The following is a 13,275-nucleotide window of genomic DNA, read 5'->3' as shown; positions in this document are numbered from 1 at the left end:
CATAGCTGCCATAGGGCGTTGTTATCGCGGAGGCGGGGTTATGGGTGGCGCGGTTTGATTGGTCGACGGCGGGAAAGGGCGTGGCTAAGGGAGAGAGCCGGTGGGAGGCGTTCTGTAACGTCTGAAGGCGTTCTCCGTGTTGGTCTGTCACCTTTGTGGGGCGCATTCATGCAAAAATACGCCTGGCCAGTAAAGCAACACAAAGGCCTCTTTTAAGGGACCTGCCAGTATTCGCAAAGTGGCACTGGAGGCACGAGGGTCAGCCTAAGCGTCCAGGGTGATTTGAATCGGTTGATTCGGCGCCAGGAAAACACATTGTTTCTATATTTTTATTTATTAATTATTTATTTTTTATAAAAGCAAGCAAGTTAAATTTAGAGGCGGTCTCACAATTCGCCTGGAGTGATGAGTAGGGCTGCCATACGTCTTGATTTTTGAGGACACGACCTGGAATTCGCGTCCGAAAAAGCCTCAACAAAGCTAAACAACTTTCGGGTGTCCTGGTTTTTACTTTTTGAAATATGGCAACCCTAGTGATGAGGCCCATTGAATACAATGGGCATGCATTTTTTTTTAATGCATTTTTAGTTGGCTGTTCAACTAATAGAGACCTTCCAATATGATTTTTCTAGCTATATATAAAAATTTAAAATTAAACAGTGAAATGCCACTTAAAGGAGCATTGTAGCCCTATGATGCCTTTTGATTTATTTACAAGAGGGGACTTTCCAGTCACTGACATTTTTTGCAAGGTAATTAAAGGTGTTGAGCAGAAAGGCCTTTTCCTCTATTTAAAGATTGGCATGATGTGTTAGCTCTATATGACTTTAATTTATTTATCTCTTCTCCCCTCCCCCCCCCCCAACCTACAGTTGTCAGTAATAAGGCAGGAAAAAAGAAAACAGAGACACATTTGTTTGAAACAGAATACTTGATCATAAATGGTTATATTTCGAGGAAATAATTTGCTAGTCCCGTGTCCTTCTCCTGCAGTTTGATGAAATGACTCCTGTAGATGAGAAATGAAGGAGAGGCCTGGCAGCCCCATTTCTCTCCTTCTTTAAAGCCTAATAGAATGACTATTGAGCTGTCAGCTTAGGGAGGAACCCAGTGGAACTGGTACTCTGTTCATAACTGATGGAGATACTCTGCTGGCCCATATCTGACTAGATATGTATAGGATTACACATGGGGTTGTTAAGCAGTATCTTAAGGTTTTTGGAAGTTTAGCTTGAAAAGATAATATTCTTTAAAATTATTGCATGTCAGATTTTTGAGTTACACACCATTCTCATTCTCCATTTCATACATTTTTATCTTTAATGAAAAGTTCAGGACAATATTTAGTCTATTCCCCATATTTAAAGTTCAGCAGTGGGCAAAACACAACCCCTCCACCCTGCGGAAACTGCTGTTCTTCATTTAAGTGTCACTGTTAGTAAAAAATGCAATTTGGACTCCAGTCAGTGTAAATATGAGAAATATTAAGGTTGAGGTGCTTTCAGTTCTTGTATCCCACCCTTTAAAAAGTATACAGAATATATTTTCAAATGATCACAGAACTGTCCATAGTTTCCAGGTTTTTGTGTTTAAATATTTTTGGGGTTTTTTATTGCTTAATTCTAGGAAAGAAGGAAAGGGTCACCTTGTCCACTGCTGGACATGAATAGGGTAGCAAAATGACTGCAGTGGAGTCAATTATTGGGTTTTTAAGACCGGGAAGACCTCAGCAAGAGAACAGCTCCTCTGGGGGCTCATGTAATCTTTTTAGACTCAGGGATGGAGATCTTGTAGCGCTTCAAATGTTGCTGGACTCTCATTCTTCTCTGGCCATCAGACATGCAGCTAGGGTGATGGGAATTGGAGTTGAACCACAGGTTCCCCACTGCCGTCCTTGACTACAGAAGGCAACTGCACTGCCATCAGATGCAACCCATGAAACAAATCTGTCCCTATTTCTCCAGCACATAAATCACCGTAGATGGAATTATATCTGCCTCCACATTTTAGGAATCTTGCTTCCCGTTTATTTCCATGTTACCTCTCCATGGCAGTAACACCCCATCACCGCACTGGATAAATGTAATAGAAAAGCAGGTATAAATAATGGATGATACTCAACTAAGTTAAACTTGAAGTAGATTCATTGAAATCCATAGGCTTATGATTAACATTGGATATCGCCCAGTAATGTACTCAGTCACAGTATCACTTTGTCATGTCGCCACTTTCTTTCTGACAGACCACTTCCAGTTATCAATTAAGTAACTATTCTATCTCGCTGTTTAGTATTCAACCCCTTTCTCTGAAATACAAGATACTCATTTGTTGGAGGCAGGCAAATGCGCTAGAGTTCTGCTGGTCTGATAGTACAGTGATTTCTTGGCTTCTCTGCTGTTTCCGAGAGCTCAAGCAGCTAGGATCATATCTAATGCATCTCTTTGCTTCCTTCTGAGTATAATAATAATGCTGCTAGTGTTATTTACTGCAGTAATTGAAAATGATGTGCCCGAGACCTTAAATGAACCAGAAGCTGGAAATTGGAAAGTTAAGGCTTTGGCAGCAGTGCCAAGTTGGCTACTCTGAGCTTGTGTATTACGGTATTAAAACATTCACACCATCTGCAAGGCTATAACAATGACGCCTTCTAATGGAAGTGCAGGGGGCTTAGTCATAGATGCTAGTGCAACCTTAAAGGGACTCTGACCCTATCATTTGAGCCAAATGAGTCTGTAACAAGTTCAGATGCCGAGCTTGCCTCAGCTTCTCAACAGATTAAGTTGAGGAGGTTTGATTGTAGTTCAAAATAGGTGTTTTCTTGCCTCTTGTTGGAGAGGCCAATGTAAGGTTAAAATGATAGAAAGAAATAAAGGAATATGATAACCCGTCAACAGTCAGCAAATGTGCATAAGAACCAAGGTAGGAAGAGAGGAGGACATGAAGTTGAGTATTGTGGAGGACTGAGGGTATTAAGATCTTGGATATCCAAAAGTCATTTACAGTGGTACCTCGGGTTAAATACTTAATTCGTTCCGGAGGTCCATTCTTAACCTGAAACTGTTCTTAACCTGAAGCACCACTTTAGCTAATGGGGCCTCCTGCTGCTGCCACACCGCCGGAGCCCGATTTCTGTTCTTATCCTGAAGCAAAGTTCTTAACCTGAAGCAGTATCTCTGGTTTAGCGGAGTGTGTAACCTGAAGCGTATGTAACCCAAGATACCACTGTACAGATAATGCAGCTATATCCCAAGGGTCCTTTGTTGAAAGCTGCAGCAGAAAAAATGTAGGAAGTTTCCCAATGTGAGGAAGTTTGTTTTGTCATCACTGCTTTGTGAACAGTCACAGTAAGAAAACTGATGAATCAAACACATCGTGAAATGTGCCATTTCCCCATTTCTGGCTCAAAAAAGTGGTTGAGTTTTCTTCCAGTTTGGAGGGCACTTTTGTTCTTCCTTCGAAGCAGAGGGAGTTAAACAATCCCGTGGGGGGGGGGGGAAACAAGCCATTTCATAAGCTATTTGTCCTTCTTCTCCTTCAGCCTCAATGATCTAGTCTGGCTGTAATTATGACACTTAATAAAAATTGCTTTCCTTTTCTCTGCTCTAGCAGTCCTGGAGGAACATTGTATGTTAACTCTGTGAAGTGCTTTTAATTTAATGCCCGGAAGAGGTGCCAGCTCCACTCCCGCAGAGTCCTCCATTTGCAGACGGACACAGCCTAATGGAGAGAACGGCTCCAAGTATCTCACCTATTTAGATGTGATGGAGCAGAATGTAGATCCAGTACGTTTAGCATTGACATCTCTAAGGCCTGTTCAGTCACAAAAGAAGCATCCCTTCACAGTCATCTGAGATAGTGAGCTTGGTCCAGAGAGCAACCTGAGAAAGTTAAGCAGATCTAGGTCTGGTCAGCACCTGCATAAGAGACTCACAACTGCACCAGCTACAGCAGGGGTCAGCAAACTTTCTCAGCAGGAGGCCGGTCCACTGTCCATCAGACCTTGTGGGGGGCCAGACTATTTTTTTTTGGGGGGGGGAAATGAACGAATCCCTATGCCCCACAAATAACCCAGAGTTGCATTTTAAATAAAAGCACACATTCTACTCATGTAAAAACACCAGGCAGGCCCCCAAAATAACCCAGAGATGCATTTTAAATAAAAGGACACATTCTACTCATGTAAAAACAGGCTGATTCCCAGACCGTCTGCAGGCCGGATTTAGAAGGCGATTGGGTCGGACCTGGCCCCCAGGCCTTATGTTGCCTACCCATGAACTACCGGTCTTTGCAGGAAATATGAGATAGAAATGCAGTAGAGGATAAGGCTATGCTCTGTTTCCTCTCTTGGAGGCAGTATTCCTCTGACTGCCAGTTGCTGGGAATCACAAGTGGGCAGACAGAGGACAGTACCTTGTGTTCAAGTTCTCTAGTGTTAAGATCTGGGTGGCAGGGGCAGGATTCAAACTCGAAGTTGGGTATGGTGCTGAATCTGATTGGCTGCTTTTTTCCACCTCTATTCCAGTGCCACCCAGAAATCTCCCTCTGCAATCCCTGGAGCAGTTTTGTACTTGTAAAACTTTCATTTCCTAGCTGACAAGGCAATGAATGAATGAATGAATGAATGAACACACAGAAGATTTTTGCGGCGCTTTTTGAAAATAAAAAGCAGCCAGCCAGCCAGCCAGCCTGTCTGTAGAACGATGGGGGGCAGCACCAAGAAGTGTTCCTAAACCAGGGTTCAATTTGCCAATGTGCACATCTATCATATCAGTTGTGAAGCTAAGAGGATCGGGGTCTTATGGCCGAGGGGCATGCGCTGAGCTCTCTGTATTAAATCTGTATTCTGTCTTTGTTCTTGTTCTCTTCAAAATGATGGGCTCAGGGGGTGCTACTACATTTTGAGACAAATGCTAAAGCTCACCATTTGAGACAATGGCAGCACTGGTCCCTAGCTCTGCTGCTTTTGAGTGCCATTTCTCTATACCTGTTTGCGCAGCCGTTCACTTCCCATGCGATGAGGAGACAACATTGTTTCCCCCCTCCTTGCAGGGAAGACGTTCTGAGAAATTCTCACATGCGTCATCGTTGCAGTGAGACATTATTGCATTCACAGCCCATCCCGCTAATAATCAGTCACTGCTGCTCCAGATCAGCTTAGGGTGGGCAGCTTGTGTGGCGTCAGGCAAAAGGAAAAAGAAAAATTAACCAATTCTTCAAAAGAAGATGACATAGAAATCCCTGCAATAAGCAGGGATGTGATAACCTGACCTCGGAGGGAGATCCCTCTCAATATGTACTAAATGCAGGCTGGCTTAAACCCAGAGTGTTGGCAGCTCCTACCAAAAAGCGCCTATGTGCTTTAATTCATCTCTTACAATAGCTTGGGGTGTTTGGATAAAATAAATAGAAACTGTTTGAATCCTGCCAAATTTTTGATCCCATCGATAATCACCATGGAAATTCTTGCCAAAGCTGTTTGCTCATTGCACAGAACATTGTTGGCTCCTATTAAGGCAGAATTACCTGTTCTTTTTCCATTACATGCTTCCTTCTTTAGGAGGGAACACCCACACCTTGGCTTGGAGCATTCTCCTTTTGCATCCGGTCCCACCAGCTTTATACCCGCAAATGTGGGAAATGCTATTTTAACTTGCTCTCCCTCATACGGCAGAACCCCGAAACGATTACAAAGCAATTACATGGGCACACTGGAGGCAAAAGTGGACAGTAGTAAATATAGGGTGGTAGTCCACTAAGCTTTACTCCGAGAAGACCTATGGAAATTAATGGACCTAACTTAGTGATGCTTATTGATTTCAGTAGGTCTATACTGAGTAAAGCTTAGTTTGAATACCACTCATAGAGTGGGTGGCAAGTCTTGCAAATTTCTTCAGTCTTAAAAATATGCTTGTGGGTGTGTGGAATTCAAATATGCAAATCTTCTTTGTGATTGGACAACATTTGGCTTGGTAAGTCTACGTTTGATGGAGAAGCACATAAACTGCTTTCAGGAAACCAAAGAATTTTAATTTTATGTTCAGAAAATGTCAGGCAATGCTAAATAATAAAAATAAATACTATGTAATGTAACCCGGCAATCGTTTTAATGATTCCTATGCAATTTTATGCACATTTTACTTACCAAGCAAAACTAAATTATACAAATTTAACCAAAATATATTTTGAATTCCCAAGTCATGCAACAACTTTTTAGCACCCCTCATTTTGGGAATTGGAAAATTCAGCATTCCCTATGACCCATACATTTTTTTATCTTCAGTAAACCCTATGAAAAGGCTAGGTTGTGAGACAGAGAGCTTTATTCAGTGCTACACTACTACATTTCCTAATATGCAAAGGGCTTTTCCAATTTTTTATTTGTTCACAGCAGTTCTGTGCATTAGCTGAATATTTATTCCAGTTTCAAAGTTGGGGAAAACTGAGGCATATATTGGTTTGCTCAAAGCCACCCCTGGAGTCCATGACCAAAAAAGGGGCTTGAATTCAATATCAAATGCTGTTTATTGGACCACACCAGCAAGAAAAGTATCCAAAATACTGAATCAAACTTGAGATACAGCTGCATTGGTGCTGAAACCAGTCTACAACTTGCCCATTTGCATGACATATTCTCTAAATACACCAATGGCTCTCTTATCTTATTTAGGAGATCTGCCAGGATAGCTCAGCTGGTTAGAGTGTGGTGCTGATAATGCCAAGGTTGCAGGTTTGATCCCCATCTTCCAGCATTGCAGGGGGTTGGACCAGATGATTCTCAGGGTCCCTTCCAGCTCCTCAATTCTAGGATTCTGTGTTGGAATTATTCAAGGCTCACTTCTTGGCCTGTTCTGTTATGCAGGAATAAACAACGGGAACCATCTAATTTCTTCTATTCCATACGAAAAGTCACTGATACTGATCAGCCACCTGGTGGTGGTAGTTTCTGACCTGTTATTTGAAAACATGGATTGGGCCACAACAGGCATGAGACAAAGGAAGTGTGAACTCACTGTAGGATAGCCTTCAGTGCTGCACTTTTGTTGCACTTGCCTACAACAGCCACCCCCAACCACGATGCTCTCCAGATGTTTTGGGTTATAGCTTCCATCAGCTCCGGTGTATTCTGGTGTAGTGGCTAGTGTTTTGGACTGTGAGACCAGGGGTTGGATCCCCACTCAGCCACAAAGCTCACTGGGTGACGTTTGGCTGGTTACTTTCTCCCAGCTTAATGTACTTCATATGGTGGATGTGAGGAGAAAATAGGGAGGGGTTGGACTGCATCCTCATGAGGCAATCAAACAATAACATCTGGAGGGCAGCAGGTTGAAGAACTGGCAGCACAGAAGTTTGCTTAGACCTTGTGATTGCTTAGAAGTCCACTTCAAAGCAACGTCTCGAGGTAATTCATTGGTAAAGTCAAAAGAGGAGCCACAGGTTATGTTTAAATGACAGTGCAAGCAGATGAACCTGAGATCAAAGTAGCCTAGTTGTGGTTGAAATCCACAGGATTTTCATGTTTGCATAAAGCCTCGCAGCAATTCACAAATAAGTAACCTTCCTGGGTGTGGAACTCAGGTTTAACTTGCCCTTTCCCCCTGCCTGAATGTGACCCACATAGCTGTGTAGTCCTAATGCTTTCATACTTGGCTGAAGTTGTTCCATCTGAAGGTTTTGGGTGCAATCAAACTATCTGGTAATATCAATATGATTCCCTATGCTCAGTCGGCTCCGTCCCTCGGTGCTATAATGTTTTATGGGCCCACAGAGTTGCAGTCAACATGAATAAGCAGCAGCAAAAAACGTTGCGTTTTAGATGTTTGCATCAGGTGCCATGCTTTGGCCATCTGGAACTCGGGTGTGTGTTGTCATCTTCCCCTGAGCCTGTCTGCCTCTACAGCCTGATTATCTAAACCCAGCTTCTGCACAGTTCATTCAGTAATGCTGGCTTCCATGCTCTTGAGTCTCTTTCATTCCCTGCCCCTCCGCCCTTGCCTGAGATTTTCATACACCAGGAGGAGAGGTTTTTTCCCCCCTCTCTCTCCCCCCACCCCCGGTTTCCTCCCTTCTCTGCATTATGCTGTAGGGCAGCAGCAACTGATCTACCGCAGGGCTTTTGTTCTCTCTGCTAATTTCCCTGTGTTAGCTGCCTGCAGTAGAAGGTACCTGGGATTTTGGCTGAGTCGCCTTTTCTGCCTCCCCTTGAAGTAGGGCCAAACAGCTCCCCTCTGGATGACATCGTCCCCACCCATATTTCTATCTAATCTAATGCATCCTTTCTCTTCCCTCCTTCTTGAAGTTGGAAGTGACTGCGAGGGCCATCTTGTCCAACCCCCTGCGATGCAGGAATCTTTTGCCCATTGTGGGGCTCAAACCCCTGACCCAGAGATTAATAGTCTCATGCTCTACTGACTGAGCTATCCCAGCAGTTAGGCCTATGATCAGATTGACACTAGATGCAGAGCATCATCATCATGTCTGGTGGCCGCTGAATTCTTTACCCTCCAAGAGGGTTTATCATCGCACACACAATATAATACTGTCTGAAGCTGCTGTTTGGATCTGGAGGAAACAGGCTTCCCTCCTGGTGCAAGTAGCTTTTGAGAGGAAATTTTCCTTGGGATCAAGGATGGTGGTGATGGGAAGGACTAAACTCTCCTTCGCCAACTACTGCAGACCCAACGTTAGTCAGGGTCCTCCATGCATGCATTTAAAAACCACACAGTGCGACATCCAACTTGGTCTGTGTTATGTACTGAAGTTCTCACCCTGGGCCAGCAGGGAGGATACTGTAGATAGTTTCCACTCAGGTCCACATATGCAAATAAGGAATTGAAAGTGACGTTCAGTGATTGGATAGTTACAGAAAGTTGTTACTGTTGCGTTGTAGTTGAGCTCTATATAAGCAGGCTGGCTGAACCCTTCAGTTCAATTCTGTTCTGGCCTGTGAATAAATAAGAGCTGTCTGAAGAATCGCTGTGTCGTCTGATATGTTCACCCACACCCTAACAGTCTGAGCCCCGTATGAATGAATGGGGGAACTTTTCATCACTTCTGAAGGTCTAGAAGGACCGGTAGAAGAACCAACTCTCTCTGGTCCCTTGAAACTGATCCGTATTTCTCACTCCCCTTCTGAGCCATGCACCTGCACTGCTCCACATGCTGCCTTTGAAGAATCTTCTGCAAGTGTAGTCTTCCCCTTCCCACTTCAACGAAGGCTCTGCACCGTCCAACTAAGAATAGGGTTGATTAGAGGCTCTTGCAGAAAGCTGGACTCCAGTAACAGACAGTGCTTGTGAAATTAGAAAGGCCAGACATCAGAATGAAAAAGGTGCTCAGGAGGAGTAGGCTGAAGATTTTTCCCTCCTCCTTTTCCCTTCAAGCTTTTAATAGTCTCCAGGCTGGGGTGGTGTTTTTCCCTCCTTACCAACTACAAAAGGAAGAGAGTTCCTGTATCTTTGAGCCAAAAATGAAAAGGGAGAGTCAGATTCTGCCCGGTGGAGTGGAGCAGCATTTGAATTTAACAGAGCTAAGCAGGCAGCTCCTTTAAAAAGCTATATTTCTCTGCCAACGCAGGCTGTGCTCCTGTATTGATTTGATGGATTCACGTATTTATATACTGCTTTTCAATTACCTAATTTGCAAAGCTGTTCCTAACCTTAAAAAACAAAGTGCAATCCATTAGAAACAAAAAGCCAAAGTAATCAAAAGCTATTTGGCTATCAGCAGCAATATCCGTTTTCAATACCTCTTTGTAAACAGGGCTTCTGCTTCAAGCGGAACGGGAAAAGCTTTTTAACTGTCTCTGAAATGGAAGAGCCAAATAAGCTTTTGATGCAGGGAGCCACTTATGCAGGAGGAAAGGAGGAAAACCCTGACCCCAAACGCAGATGGGGAAGTCCCTAGAATTTACAGGTGCAAATTTATAGGCATAGATGAAAATGAATAAATAATTGCTGAAGTTTAAATAGAAGCACAATATATATCTCAAGATAGTGGGGAAGACTGTGAGCAGGTTGCCTGTGTGCCTGTTGGCAACACAAGTCTCTGTAGCTGTGTTGATGGACAAGTTCAAGGCCCATGTCCTCCCTTCTTATGGTTCTATATATTTTTAACCAGACGGACTGGGCAACCAGTCCTTCAAACAGGACTCCTTAAAAAAAGAGGATTGTAAAGTAAGACATTCCCATACTCTCCAACATTTCTCCAGTGAAAATAGGGACATCCTAAGGAAAAGCGGGACATTCTGGGATCAAATCAGAAACTGGGACAGCTTCTCTAAATCAGAGATGACCCTGGAAAATAAGGATACTTGGAGGGTCTGCATTCCTGGAGGAGAGCATTCCACAGTATGGGGGCAACAGCTGAAAAGGCCCTGATCCTAGGGAGAAACTATACATCAGGAAAAGGCAAACTCTGCCCTCCAGATGTTTTGGGACTACAACTCCCATCATCCCTAGCTAACAGGACCAGTGGTCAGAGATGATGGGAGTTGTAGTCCCAAAACATCTGGAGGGCTGAGTTTGCCTATGCCTACGATATATTAAAAGTGTGACTGCATTTAGTGTATCTGTTGGTTTGGTCTCTTTTCTGTAGCTTTTTTTTTTAAAAAAAATAACAATAAGATTGGTCCCATGGATGAGCTTAGCTCTTTCCCCCTAGTCCAGCCTTTCTCAACCTGTGGGCCCCCAGATGTTGTTGAACTACAACTCCCATCACCCCTAGCTAGCAAGGCCAGAGCTCAGGGATGATGGGAGTTGTAGTCCAACAACATCTGGGGACCCACAGGTTGAGAACCGCTACCCTGGTCCCAATGCACATCTCCCATATGCTGCTGGAGAAGCATAGCTATTGGCTCTTCTGCTCCCAATTCCACCCCTACACAACGGCAATGGGTAATTGGATCCCTAGTGGGTGTTAATCTTGCATCCCCCCAAACTGGTACAGGGTCCCAGATCTCAAACCATTCGACTGGGGTGGGCATATGGGAGAAAATGCACCATAAGAAACTCCAGACCCAGACCGCCCAGGGACTTGAATTGCATCTGGAAACCTACTAGCAGCCCATGAACCTGCCATAAGATTGGTGTAATATATTCCCACTGACTTGTGCCAGGCAGCAGCATTTTTGTACTAATTGAAGTTTCTGGACAGTCATTAAAGGCAGCCCCAAGGAGAGCGTGTTACAGTAGTCTAATCTGGAAGCCACCAAGGCATGAATGACAGTGATTAAGTCTCTCTCTTTCGGTACTTGGCGCAGGCAGCAAATCCGCAGGAAGCTGGGAGGGAAGTTTCCCGAAGCTACAGCTGCTAGGTGAGGCAAGCAGGGCCTAAGAGTTCCCTGGCTCCAAGCTGCAATCCCACCCATAATCCTATGCCTTTTGGAGACCTGCTAGGGGACCCTGCCCCCTATCTCCAGTATAATGGCTGGCATCACAAGCAAGTGCTGTCTGTGTGCACAGAGTGGAGCAGAAAAAGACCCGTCACTGACTGTGCCCAACAGTAGTGCCTTTAATCCCTGTGCATGTCTCATGTTGGCAGTGCAGGAGATAAAGCCATATTTATATATATTTTAAAGAGAGAACTTATCTTTTGCTAGTTTCCCAGTGGTGTTTATCAGATCTCCTGGCTGGATGAGATTGTATGTTCTTTGTCATGTAATGGCACATTTTTGCACTGCTTTGAGTATGATAAAAACATGCCTTGCCTGATTTATAGTAACTTTCGCTGCCTTACAGCATGGGGAATGCCCTGGCACTGAGCAAAATGCTCCCTTCGCATCCCGAGTTGGTTGCAGATGAGCTCGCTCCCATTTGTGTATTGGTTCAAAGACATGGGGTTTTAAGAAGAGTAGATCACTGCTGCTGGCCACACCTATTTGGGATGACTCTGGGGCAAATGGGTTGTCCCTGGCTGTGGTCCCTGGTTTTGTCCCACCTTATTTATTTATTCATTTATAACCACATCTGGAATTGCAGAAGCTTTGCATGCGCTCTTCTTTTTCTCTGCATGACAGTATTCCCCCCCCCCCATTTTCTTTTTCAGGCGTGAACATAAGATCAAATGATATATTATGCTATCCTCATCTTTAGACCCCAAGTAGCTGCTTTTTTAAAATAAATAAATAGTGGGTACAATCCTGACATGGAGGGAACCACAGGACATATTGTAACGTTCTGGTGATGAATAGTATGGAGCTGTCATGGATGCAGAGGAACAGTGGGAGGAATCAGCTGAGGAACCCCTGAGAGATCACTAGATGGGCAGCAACCAACAGATGCAGAACTGATTACAGTGGTACCTTGGGTTAAGTACTTAATTCGTTCCGGAGGTCCGTTCTTAACCTGAAACTGTTCTTAACCTGAAGCACCACTTTAGCTAATGGGGCCTCCTGCTGTCGCTGCGCCACCAGAGCACGATTTCTGTTCTCATCCTGAAGCAAAGTTCTTAACCCGAGGTACTATTTCTGGGTTAGCAGAGTCTGCAACCTGAAGCGTCTGTAACCTGAAGTGTATGTAACCCGAGGTTCCACTGTATTGAGAAATCAGGTCAGCATTGGCTCGGTCTATTTTAAAAATAACTCCTCCACTGCGCTAAGTTTCCTTACAATCAAGCGGCATATAAATTTTCCATATGTTCATATCCTGCACACTGTGCTTGTTTCTAGCAAGGGAAGAAGGAGGGAGAAATTGTACTTTCAACCTGTGAAGGCCTTGGGTGGGTGGGAAATAAGTTGTTTCACTTCTGGAGCTGTGTTTATTGCCTGAGAACTAATCCCTAAAATACCCATAATGTGTGTAATTTATTCTGATAGAGGAATTTAAGTAAAACAGATGGGAGTCCTTTTTTGTTGTCGATTCAGAATATGCAGCTGCCCCATCCGAAACTGTGTGTGCTTCTCTTCTGCTTTTAGCTCTCCCACACCCCTTGCGTAGCCTAGATTCTGTTCTCTCCCCTGTGTGCTGCTGCCAGAGTCCATCCGTTTGTTTTATTTTTAGTGTTTCTCCCCGGGCAGATTTCCTTCTGTTCTCCCAGGCTGTTCTTAGCTCCTTCTTCTGCCGTATGAAGTCCCCTTTTTCAGAAGCCTGTTTCCCTGCAGCAAGTCATTCCTTTGGGAATGCCAATTTTCCCCTTTTTGTGTGGCGCTCCCCCCTTCCTCCCGCCCCCTTCAGCAGCTTTTTCATTTCACTCTCTTACCATCCAACCCCGACTCTTGCCATTTAATTTCAAAGACAATCAAAGAGAACGTGTTCCATTTAATTTCATGGCAACATATGG

The 13,275-nt window shown here is 44.1% G+C and overlaps 1 long non-coding RNA gene across 1 annotated transcript in view; it reads left to right on the top strand.

The window, feature by feature from the left end:
• LOC310826441 overlaps positions 1 to 13,275 on the top strand; it is a 209,165-nt gene that overhangs the window by 187,281 nt on the left and 8,609 nt on the right. The window lies entirely within an intron of this gene.

This window comes from Podarcis gaigeae (assembly GCF_964106915.1).
Source record: "Podarcis gaigeae genome assembly, chromosome: 10".
Classification (NCBI taxonomy): domain Eukaryota; kingdom Metazoa; phylum Chordata; class Lepidosauria; order Squamata; family Lacertidae; genus Podarcis; species Podarcis gaigeae.
This window is presented reverse-complemented; position numbering and strand designations above follow the sequence as displayed.